The sequence below is a fragment of the Podarcis filfolensis genome, assembly GCF_964270895.1.
Source record: "Podarcis filfolensis genome assembly, chromosome: 13".
Classification (NCBI taxonomy): domain Eukaryota; kingdom Metazoa; phylum Chordata; class Lepidosauria; order Squamata; family Lacertidae; genus Podarcis; species Podarcis filfolensis.
Window position 1 is genome coordinate 26755991 of NC_139615.1, and position 13051 is coordinate 26769041.

Genomic DNA, 13051 nt, shown 5'->3' on the forward strand with positions numbered 1-13051 from the left:
CAAATGTCTTAAATGTTGACCCTTATAAACCCCTAAATGCATGGAGCTCAAGTGTACCTTGGTATGTGCAGCGCCCAAAAGGCAACTTCAGGAGAACGGCGCATATTCAGAACTGCCCTCCCTTAATAAGAATTTGAATCAAGGCCTCCAAAACTGTCCCTAATATTCTAACTGCTCAAACACCTTCACTTTCTCGCCACAATAGGCTACCACTGTAATAGATAATTTACCTTCCTGCAGGTTATCCTACCACCATGGTGTTTGCTTTCATTCAGATCGGTTTTACGCTGCACTCTGAAACACCGTACTTTTAAAGCCAGATCCGCAGAAATCGAAGCAACACTGAGGCTTCTTTCAGCCCAGTTCTCTGTGAGTTAAAATTACTTGGCGTTGATAATTATAAAGCATTTGCGCTAAATATGTCTGCCTGCAAAAATAGCATCACAATGCAAGTGCAACACTGGGTTTTCTAATGCAACATTAGTGAGGCTCTGGTATGCCCAAAGCACTTAAAAGGGAGTTGGGTCCAATATGAACTTTGTTAGAGACTTGCAAAGCTGCTAGATTGAAGCTGCTCAACAGAAAACACTGCAAGCTAGCAATAACCACAGTCAAGACAAGCCATATAAAATTATTGCATTACTTTCAGATATAAAGATAATTGATCTACTGTCCTCTAATGGATTACCGTGAATATGCAAGTGGCTGCTGCTTTGCTCCAAGCCAAATCTTGCCTTCACATCAAGGTTTTGTTTGCAGCAGAACTAACCATGACCCCTGGTTTGAACGAAGCCAAAAGTTATTGTTTGTTCCTCCCACTCATGGTAGAGGAGGAGCAGAGCAAGAGTATTCACTGTGCCCATGGTAAACTATTAACTATGGTTTAGCATGCTGCGTATACTTGGCCATAGGCAAAGAGTCTAATGAGATGTTAGTCTAGGAAATAATCCTATTGCTCACCTTTGGGATGAGAGCAAATACAGTTTAAATGTATGATTATGAAAATTTCTTCACACACCCCAATATCTGAATAATTTCCTCCTATCATTTTATTTAACTCTCCTCCCCTGACAACCCTAATAACCCCTTCAGTCCTAATGACCTTGTTCACTGGATGGGAACTATTTGCAGGAAAAATACATTTTTTAACTTATTTAAAGGTAATATTATTTTATTTGTTTGTAGAGTCTTCCCCTCACCAAGATTTACCCTCTGATCTGCCAGGCACCATCCCCTGCGTTCCCACACTTCACCTTGTTCATCTCAGGACCTGAACCTGAGGAGACATGACAAGCCTAGAGGAAGCAGCTTCCTTTAAGGAAACTTACGGCTCCTTCTGACATCACCCAAGCAGCATAGAAGTCACTGCAGTTTCTGTCATTCATGTGCTACGCTAGCACAGAAGCTCCAGGACATGTGGGAGGGGTCCCCAGCGTGACTACTTCCCACTCCCAAGGGACTGGCTGGAATGGCCATCACCTGCACCCCCAGCTTCCAATGTGAAGGCCCCCCAATCATTGCAGTTGCTCCTATGCTACTAAGATTGCATCCAAAGGGGTCCCTGGTGAGGTAAACAAGGAAGTCAAGGCAGGATTTCCTATCTCACAGCACATACCCTATGCCAGGGGTTCCCAAACTGTAAATGAAAGCAATGAAAATGCAATGAAAAACCACACAGCATCTAGCACAGCACGATACAATTGTTAAAACTGGCAGAAAAATCAGTGGGTGACCTGCCACAGTGTTTGAAACTTCCATTGTTCTAGGCGCATTTTGCGACAGGGAAATTCATTAGCCCAAGCAGTTTCTGAGCTCTGGGCACAGTACTGCTCCTAAGATTTCAGATCAAGACTGCCGAGTGGAAGGAAAGGAGGGCCTTTTTCTGCCTCCCCACTTCCAGCTACTCTCTGAAGACTGGAGAAGAGACCCTTAAGAACATTAGGGCAGTGGGCAGGGGAAGGACCAGACCATATGAAAAAGGAACATAATATTTTAGCTGCAGTTCATTCATTTTCAGCTTTGTATTCTTGTTATTAAAAATGTGCACCTAAACATTCCGTTGTTGAGCCCATAACCAAGGTTTAAGGTGCCATTTAGCTCCTAGGCCCTCAGCAGTTCTCAAGTGGCCCACGGCAAAAAAAAAAGGTTTGGGAAAAACTGTCCAACACCAAATGAGTTTACACCCTGCAGCACTATTCCTGGGGTCTTTAGATTGGTCACTGGATAGCTCAGCCGGTAGAGCATGAGACTCTTAACCAACATGGTTATAAGTTCAAGCCTCATGTTGGGCAAAAGATTTCTGCATTGCAGGAATTTCGACCAGATGACCTTTATGGTCCCTTCCAACTCTACAATTCTATGATTATGAGTTCCTACTACTCTGATTTGGGAGGGATCTGAGCAGGGCTAAATCCTGCTGTTTTGGCTGTGCACGCCAGAAGTGCACCCTCCCACATCAGCTGGTATCACCCAGCGACGACAGCTGGCTGACAGGTATTGTTTGGGGGAAATGGCCTCATGGACTAAACTGATGGACCAAGACTGGCTCCCCCCCCCCCCCCCCCGGGTTAAAGAGAATCCCCTCTGCTCAGAACACACAAGTTTAAATTAACCGAAAAGCTAATGATCCCCAAACAGAATTACAAGCAGGAAAGAAGCAGGAAAAAGATGTTGGCTTGAACCTTTGGTACTTGCACTAGCTGTTCAAATAGGCAGGTAGGTCATATCAGAGTAACAGGCAGGTGGTTTGGGTTACGGTTAGGTTAAGTCAAAAGTCCTTTCTGCTCTTTGGCAGAAAATGCAGCATGAACTCCAGGGAGCACAGCTGGCTAACTCCAAACTTAAGACCTTGAACACAACACTTGGTTGCATATTTATAGAAACATGCTTGCAAATCTGATGCAATGGGATGACGCTGCTTGGGGTAAAACAGGTAAACCTGTGGCTGCAACATACACCTCTGCCCATTTGGAAGGCAGGCAGGCGAGTTCTGGTTAAAAGCAAAGCTCTATGAAGGATCTACCATTTAACCTGTTGTATCCCTAATTCTCTGTGACAGCTGTCTTTTTTCCTTTTTGTGCAGTGAATTATTTTTGTGAATTATTGTGACACCCACTGAGATCATAGCTCCCTACATCTTTGCTAGCACACCTTTCAAAGATTCCACCCACCACCCAATGATCTCAACACCTGTCAAGCCATTCACAAGACTGGGGGGTGGAGGCCACAAGCGTCTTTTATTGCATCAAGAGTAGTTCCTGTCACTTCCCAAGCAATTTACCTATAGGAAGGGAGGGAGCAAAAGGGTCCTTTCCCCCTCATCTGCTACTATTCACTACCAATTTTTATCATATAGTACAATTGATTTGCTATGTGTATTAATGCCTTTATTGGTCTGGAATTCACAACCCCTCTCTGAAGCAGGCCAATGCTATTCCCAATTTACACTTAAAGAACTGAGGTTGATAAACTCAACCCAATGACTCTTTAGCAAATGCAGGCCTAAATGTAGGTTTTACAACTCTCCATTTACACCTTAGCAACTTTCTTTCATTTACGCAGAAGGAGATATTCATCCTCGTGCTCCAATGAGTTTACTACAGCATGCATGAGCAACACAAGAGGTATTAATTCTACATCTGGGTATCTGTAGCCACCTACATCCCTAGCTTAGACTACCACAGTGCATTGTACATGGGGCTACCTTTGAAGACTGCACCAAAACTGCAGTTCTTCCAAATTACAGCAGAGGGGAGACTGACTGGGACCAGTTAGGTGCTGTGTATCTCACTGACCGGCAAATGATGTATTTTCAAGCATGATTCAGTGATAGCACTTGCCTTTGTCTTTCTTCCCTTGTGTTAACAGCCTGGACATGCTTCAATATGAACCTGACTATGAGGCGCTTCAGATGTGAGACAGGTGATAACTGGGGAGCAGAACCTTTTCTGGCACCCCTATTCTAGACCAGCTTCCCCAAGGAGACCTTCCTGGCGAACTCACTCATGGTACCTTCTCAATGAAAGATGAAGAGCTTGGTCATTTTTGCAGGTCTTTTAGATGTTTCAGTTTTTCACTTGCTGCCTTCACTGAAGGCAGCCCTTTTTAGGGAAGTTTTTAAAGTTTTATTATGTTTTTGTATATGCTGGAAACTGCCCACCAGCTGCCCACAGTGGCTGGAGCAGCTCAGTAACATGGTGGGGTACATATAATAAAATTATTCTCATTTATTATTAAGATCGCTTGCTATGCTGCTGGTTGAAACCAGTTTTATTGCTATTGCTGTTTATACATCATTGGAGTCTTCAGACTTCAGGATAATATGGCAGCAATAAATAGTATAGCTCTAACATTTCTCCGGTGAAAATAGGGACATCCTATTCAACAACAACAATTTTTATTTATACCCCGCCCATCAGACATAATTAAACATTTTAAAACCTTCCCATGAAACACAGTTTAACTGGTTCCGAGTAAACATGCATAGGATTGTGCTGCCAAAGCAGGCCTCTTTATTGAGGTTTAATAACCATTCAGCCTCAATAACTTACATGAGATTCCTGCAATTACAATTCTAAAATGTGCAGAACTGTGGTTTTTTGGAGGGGGGAAAATGAGCTAGCACCGTATTCCTAGCCTGTTCTGGAGCTTCCAGCAGCATAGCTCCATAAGACACAGGGCTAGAAACTTGATAGATTTTACAGATCTCTTTGTAGTGCACAGTCCTGATTCTGACTTTAAACGGTTTAGGTTGTGAAAACACTGCAGCTTGTGCCCTCTGTTTCTTCCACACACCCATTTGGATTTTTTTTGTTTTTTTGTTTAAAACTATTCTGTTTGAACAAGGGCAGCTTTGTGAAGAAACAAAGATTCTGTTAGATAGGGAGGGGTCTGAGCAAAAAGCAAATGTCCTGTTTAGATAAGGGACAGCCTATGAGCTGAGCATAGATATATAAGGTGTTTTGAAACAGGCTTCCTATTCTATAAAGGGCAACAAACACACGGAGTTTTCTAATAAGCAATGTGCAAGGGAGGAGTGTGTGGAAAAGGAAGTGACTGGGGCGGGGGGGGGTGCAGCTCGGGGACAGAGCACGTGCTTTGCATGCAGAAGGTCTCCAAGCAGCCCAGGATTGGGAAGTTTTTAATGTTTGATGTTTTATTATGTTTTTATATGTGTTGGAAGCTGCCCAGAGTGGCTGGGGAAACCCAGTCGGATGGGCGGCGTATTATTATTATTATTATTATTATTATTATTATTATTATTATTATCAGGATCCCAAATCCTGGCGAGGTTCTCCATCCAAATCTATTGCCCATTTCCCACCCCATTGATGTTAAGACAGGGTGGGAATCTCCAAGTTGCAACATGAAAACCCTATTGCCTTCACTCTGAACTGTAACACGAAGTATTGAAAGTATTGTCCACTGTGTGAAATGTAGACATTTAAAGAAAATAAAAGTGTACATATTTAGGCACTGTTTGTGATCAATTTTGCAGAACTAGAGGCAGGAAGTAGGGGATCACTCCCATCTCTGTCCACCTCTCCCCAGTGGCATAGGAAAGGGGGTGCGGGGAGGTGCAGCCCACCCCGGGTGCCAACACTGAGGAGGGGTGACAAAATGGCAAAAACGTGTTTTTGAAAAAATAACTGCTGCACCCACCCCACACTTCTTCCTACGCCACTGCAGGAACACTCTCCCCTCGAGGGATTTCCAGAAAAAAGAAGCATTGCTGCCTGCAACTTTGCAGGCAGAGCACAGTTATGGCTAGTAGCCTTTGACAGTCCTCTCCTCCACGAATCTGCCTAATCCAGAGGCGTAGCCAGGTGAGGCGGGGGGCACTGGGCGTCACACCGCAGGGCCTGCAGTGTGCCTGAACCACATGTCTCTCCTGAGGGGGAGGTGGCGGACGGACTGCCTGCAAGCTCTGCGCTGCTTTTTCGAGCAGCGTGGGGCTTGCGTCCGCCCACCACCTTAGCCACCCTACAGCTGAAGGGAAGGCTGCAGAGAGACTCCACGCAGCGCGTCCTGCCCTGGCTAGCCCTGCCTCCATGGGTAGCTTGCCCCGCCCCCATGGGCAGCTCACTCCGCCCCCAACTGCAGGGCGCGCACGCTGCCCCGAGCACCCGAGCGGCTAGCTACGCCACTGCCTCTCCCCACTGCGGTCTAACTGGTATCTGGGAGTCCCTGTATCCAAGGCTGACAGTTGAAGAGGCCATTTTAGAGGAAAGGAAGTTAAGGGAAGCATGATAAAAGGCTACACCGACACAGCCTCTATGCATGCAGAACAGGGCTACACAATGCAGCTTCACCTCCACCAAACTGCTTAAGAAAACTACAATTCAGGAGAAGCGGGGAGTAAAGATTATGTGAACAAGACACGTTAGTATAAATGTGGAGTGCACCAGATGTTGAGAAACAGTTAAACAGTTAATGCTGATGTTTTTGTATTCCTGTGTTGGGGGGAAGCCTGCTGGCATATGTGGCAATAAGTATGACAACTAAATAATAAAAAGTGTATTTTAAAAATATACACAATAGGTAGAAGATCATCTGTATTCACTACAGCAACACCTATCACCTTCTGTCTGCAAAGAGTCCTTCCTTGCAACACCTTATGTAGGCCCAATAATAAAGAGGCGATCACCCTAAACCAATTTGAGTGCATATCATATGCTGAGCTGATAGCAGTGGCAGCATGTTCCTGCTCTGCTCAACATCACAGATTGCAGTGCTTCAGACAGCCACAAGGCGGCATAGCAACCCCTTGAGCACCACCCAATCCGTTTCCCTAAATGCAAGTTAGCAGCCGCTCTGCAAGTGAAGGTGAGGAAGGGAAACAATGCTGTCAGTCACCGCAAGGCCTGCTGGGAAATGTAGTTCACTATTTAGATCATGCGACTCCAGCAGTTTGCACAGGCTCTATCGCCGCCACCAGGGCAAACACGACAACTACTTTCATATGCATGTACGCAGTAGGGGATCCTAAAATGTCGTCTGGCTTAAATTTAACGGAGCTGTATTTTTAGTACAACTGTAGTCAGTGAACATTTTAAGCACTGCCCACTGAATATACTCTCATGAGTATACAAGACAAAGAAAAAGACAATTAACTGAAGATTGTTTTATATAAAAAAACCTCATATACAGTTTTATATTAAAGAAACATATTATTGAGTATTAGTAGTTCTCAAAAATACATGTTTAAAATTAAGCTGCAATTACACTCCTCTCGGGACGGGCTCTTGTACCTGAGAACCAGGATCCGAATTTCTAAGTAAGTAAAATAAATACAGTATATAGAGCTTTAAATAGTGTGCATTGAATTGTGGGGTCTCTGCTTCATTTTCTCTGTGCTAGTTTTGTTCAACAGACGCACTGAGTATAACTTAATTGGATGTAACCAGAGTAGGCACATTGAAATTAATGTCCCCAAGTTAGTAGTCTCCATTAATTTCAATGGGTCTACTCTGAGTATGATTAACACACTACAATCCATTCTCTCTCTCACTTCACACAAAGGCAACTTCAGTACCATCCTTTGCGATTTTAGGTTTTGAAGCTGTGTGCATCCCTGCTCAACCTATCTCCCAAGTTTCCTGCAGACGAACTGGTTATTTAGCATTCATCTTGATTTGCTTGCACAGACTATGTCCTGTCTTTATTGAGCAATTGTGCTGATTTGTTTCCGGGACTGTTATATGAAAATGAGCATTTATTCTGCATTCATCCTCATTTGCCTGTGGATCTTTACATCCCTTCGCATTAATCATTTGTTCACCCTGAACTTTTCATTGCATTTCCCTGTCACCTTCAAAACAGCAAAAGGTCAGCTGTTGTTTCTGTTACAGTAGATCTGTTGTGCTAGGGCAGGGGTCCCAAGCAGCCCATGGGGGTCGTTTAACCGGCCCACGAGTCGCCCCCGAACTGAGCCGTCCGCTCGGCAAGGCCCCACACACTGCGCTAAACCAGTGCAGTGCGGCATGGGACTCGCTTCCGCAGCACCAGAAATCGCGTCTGCGCTGACGCCAGAAATCACATCTGCATAGAAGCAGATGCCAGAAATCGCGGGTGCACGTGCAATCTGGCGCATGGTGGGATCTCTGCTGGAGTGAACCGGCCCAGGTGAGGTAAACCTTGCCGACCCCTGTGCTAGAGCAACAAACCTGAGGTTTCAGTACGGATTGAATCCCTACTGCAAAATAATGACAGCCAGCAGGAACCCTTAGTCTTCCGCTTCTTCTTCTGGGCTACGCACTTATGGGAGACAACATACACACTCCCATTTTCCAATTTCATCTCAACAATGAATAGACTTCTCAGGACTCTCAGCAAGGAAGGAAGTAAAGTCTTGTCAGCGTAACCTCTGCTATCAGGACCTTTCTATGTAAAACGTAATTATGGACATTTGTTATAGTGATGGTGTGCAAACATGCCCCTCCTCAGAAGAGAAAGCCCCAAGGCAGTTCCAGATGCCAACCTATGAAGCATCCCTAGAAAATGATTTATTTTTCCTATGGAACACTGGGATTTGGGGGCAGGGGAAGACAGCAGAATTAGTTATAAAGTGTTTTTAGATATGCTGTAAGCTGCCCAGAGTGGCTGGGGAAGCCAAGCCAGATGGGTGGGGTATAAAACAATAACAATAATAAATTTTATTTTATTTTATTATTCAATTCTATTTTTTATTTTATTATTCAATTCTATTTTTTATTTTTACAAAGGAAACATTCCATAATAAGCAAAGCAGAAACAACACAGTTTGGAAAGGATGGAAGGAAGGGTGGATATGTCCTTTGAAGTGAACTATAAAAGAACCGTTTGTGATTTCATTTTGTCTTTTGGGGCAAGATTTCTCTGCACAGATAGGGTGCAGAGTATAGTGGGCACCACACTACAAAGCTGGGATGGTTTTAAGGCAGGGAGCCAGATCAGTGATTTTATACACACACATTCAAGCTGTCTCAGAACAGCCATGGAATTTCGTTGCCTGCCGATTAATAGGTGCAAAAGAGACATTTCTGTTACGTGAAAGATGTCATTTCCAAACGTGTAAAAGACGAAACATGCAGTTCAGATAGAAAGCATCTGCTCACAGGTGAACAAAGAACAGCACAGGAAGTTTGGATGAAACTGTACATCCACCTCCCTTCATGACCTCCAATCCCTTTACGAGGACCATACAGGCACATTTAAAGTTGCATTTCTGTCTTTCATTGATGGGCACTAACAGCAGGAGACACACCTTAGGGGAGTTGGCGCATCTCTCAAGCAGTTACTTAGTTTCCCCACTTTCCATGCTGTGAGGAAACTAGCTATGAAAACAAGGATGATGAGCTGATGATATTCAGAGGTCAGAAATGGCACCGGAAGCAAGATGGAGAACCATTGTCCGCGTTATGAAAAGAGACAGCATGACAGAGCAAGGAGGTTGTTAAGCATACAGGAGCTCAATGACCCTTTTCAAACCTGAAAACAGAAACAGCCACTTCTAATGGTGCTTGAAAGCGCCACAAAGCTTTCCAAGTGATGGTAGCCTTAAACCACTCACTATTTCTGTGTCTAGCCTACTTTATAGAATTGCTGCAAGACTAAAATGCTTTTCTGAACTCCGTGAAAAATGATCTAAGAGTAGGACAACAGGCAATGCTGTAAAAAAAAACAAAAAACTACAGGCAGCTGATTTCAAGTTAAATACTAGAAGGAAACCTGCTAACCGTAACATCCGCAGCCAGAAAACACCTTTATTAGCATGCATTAACTAACAAGTTGCTCAGTAATCAAACAACCTGGAAAGTGAGGCTATGGGGTTTCTTTTTTTGGAGCTTTTCAATTAAACACTAGACAGGCATCTGTCAGGAACTCTTTAGGTCTATGACAGTCTTCATGAAGAAACCAGACTAGACTATGTAACTCTCTGTAGAAGCTTCTACTTTGTCAACATAATGTTGGATTAGTCCCCTCTGTGCCAACATTTTAGCACATCCAGCACTTCACTCTAGCAAGTGTAATCTATGTGGAGAAGTAGATTGCTACTGGCAGATTAACTATCTGTCAACCTAGTCTGGATGCACAGAATACTGCAGCGTCAATGGAGGGTGGGGGAAAGAGACAGCTTTCAGCAACTCCTGAACGCCAAACCTAAGGGTAGCCAACAGTCCCTTCCAGATGTAATTCCCATCATCCCTGACCATTGAACATGCTGACCAGGGCGGATGGGACTCCAGCAACTGCTAGAGAGCATCACGTTGGCTACCCCTATGTGCATTAGACATTCTTTATCCACAACTGCACGCTCTCTTTATTCTATAATCGGAACTATGGTAGCAAACAGGTCGGAGGCAATGCACTTTGGGTATGCATATAGACAGTACTCAGTAAGATAATTCGTCAACTTTATGTTCATTTAGTGTATTCCCGGTCTTTTGCTGTAGTGAAAAAACAAAAAAATGGAACAGAACAAAATACTAGTGGAGAAAGACATTTTGGAAAGCGCAGCATGCACTCCAGGTACCATCTCTCTCAACTGCTCTGCTTACAAATGGCCCAGTGCTAACTTAGCAAAGTGGCAGCATGTGGAAGTGTGTTGTGCTACACATTCATGTCAGAAGTCAAGTTATCTTGTTTCTCCCAACAGCGTACTGCCCAAGAACTTTTAAGACCACCAGGTTATTTGTTTAAAGGGGAAAGACCCCTCTCAAGAGAGACAGAAATAAACACTGGCTCAAACCAAAGGCCAACCCATAGTGTGAAATAGCAGGTGGCAATCCAATTCCCAAGACAAGGTGCACAGTACTCAAAAGGGCAGCCAAGTTATTTTGTTAGAAAAGTCTCAAAAGCAACCTCCACACACTTCCTGACAGTGAAAATTAGTTAACAAATACTAACAATTTCATGACGCCAAAAATCAGCTGCCTTTCAGCAGCCACCTCACTCAGCACAACTCCAACAAAGACCACTTATCACTCTCTGAGTACTTACTAGTGCCATTTTATGAAATTCATGAAATAAATTTGTTTGTTTGCGGACCAGGGCTAAATCCATTTGAAATTAATTTTATTCCACCCAATGCATTTTCTTATTTGCATTTTCATTGTCAACTATCTCTGCTGTTTGCATTTCGCTCGTTTCACATTTCTGCACAAAGAGAACATTCCAGTTCTTGCCTTCTACAGCATATGAACATTTTACCTGGCTTGGTAATATTTATTTAAAATAGAGGGCAGGGGATATACCAGAGTTTGTGAATTCAAGCTACAAGTTTGCATCCAAAATGTCAGTTCTGTAAAACACAGGTTTCTGTTTGCTATGTGTGCGTGAATGGCAGCAAAACTATTACAAGATCAAAAGTAGCCATTATCGCATGGTCTCATTGAGTGCAAGGCGAGAAAAGCATTTTGTGTGAACACAATGTTGTAGTGCACACAACTCAGAGGAAGGTACCACAAGTCTTAAACTAGGAATACAGAAAATCAGAATTCTCTAACACCGCCTCCATACAATATGCAGTTCAATCAAAAAACACAAATAACAAGCTGCTTTTTATGAGAATGGACTCTCCAAATGGACAAAAACAATGTATAATTTGTTAAAAGATTGAAACTTCAGGCTTCCACCATGCAACTGGTTCCCTGATGCAGGGCTGAGGAGTATGTGGAGGCCACCAGATGTTGTTGGGATTACAATTTTCATCATCCCTGGCCACTGGCAATGCTGCTTGGGGCTGATGAAAATTCGAGTCCAACAACACCTGGAAGGCACTAGGACTGCCCTAATGCAAGGGGTGGGCAGGCTATGGAGAAAGGCAATATAATAATAATAATAATAATAATAATAATAATAATAATAATAATAATAATAATGATAGTCTTTCTGCAACTTATGCATAACATGGAAAGGTTCCAGAACAGAGACAACAGGAATGACCAGATGAATAATCTTTCAGCTGGTGGTGTGCTTCTGAAAAACACTTGACTTCTGCAACATGTGGGGTGAAAGAAAAGTGATCTAACCACCTAAACTGGATTAAAAAATATTTCCCGGGCACTAACCAACATCAGTAAAGAATGAATCGTATTATATTTTCCTGTTAAATAGTTGTAGTGTTGACTGGAAAAGACTTGCAGACAATCACTCTCCTCTAGCAGGAGATAGCACTGCAAATGTATCTCACTTTGACAACTGAATCCAAACAGCTTTGGGGGCTGCACCCAGATTCAAACTAACCTCTTCTGAACTCCACCCCCCCCCCACTATTGACAAACATAAAATCTTACCTTATAGCACACTGTGGCAGAATCCATAGTGTCCAAGAGTGATGTGGAATCCCGTAATCAAGGAGTTTCTTTAGAGCTGTAAGATCTCTCTTATTTTGAGAAAGAAGGAAACTGGCACCTGCAACAAAATGAATATAACAGTAGAAATAAATGGGACACATAAAGTATACATGACTGTATCTAGCATATGAGAGAGCAGGAGGGGAAAGGAGGGCAAAATTGGAGAAGATGGGAAGAAATGGACACACACTATACTGCTAAAATTCCGATGGGGTTTTTCTAGAATATTTTCCCTAGTTTTGCAAACAATAATTCTGGAAGCAATTGTCCTTCCCCTCCTCCACTTGCTTGCTAGCCAACCAATCAGCAGTTGTGCTTTCCAGCAACCCTGGGGTGGGAAACCTGTGGCTCTCCAGATGTTCTTGGACTACTACAACTCCCATAATTCCCCGCCCATTGGTCATACTGGTTGACGGCTGATGGGAGATGAAGTCCAACAACAACTAGAGGCCACAAGTTCCACTGCCCTGCAGGAACCTATCTGAAAGCTAATGCAGCAAGCCAAGAATTTGTTAGGATGTTGCTGAGGATTGGGTTGGGAAGTCTGAAAAAATTACTGAGAGATAAAATATTTATGGTGTACTGTTAAACTGAAAATGCGTGTGCATGTGTGTGTGGAACTTATCTTAAAGCTGTGTGAAACCATACTCCATCCTCTGTTTGCAACCCCAAACTACAGCACACAGTTATATAATAGCTACACACACAGCTATCCC

General features: G+C 43.4%; 1 protein-coding gene across 16 annotated transcripts in view; it reads right to left on the reverse strand.

Annotated features, from left to right (window-relative positions):
* Positions 1-13051, reverse strand: part of KANSL1 (KAT8 regulatory NSL complex subunit 1) — a 144531-nt gene that overhangs the window by 124944 nt on the left and 6536 nt on the right. For all 16 annotated transcript variants that reach the window (XM_083582521.1, XM_083582528.1, XM_083582525.1 and 13 more), the window contains exon 2: positions 12276-12393. The gene's annotated coding sequence lies outside the window, so the exon portion shown is untranslated. The remainder of the gene's footprint in view (positions 1-12275; positions 12394-13051) is intronic.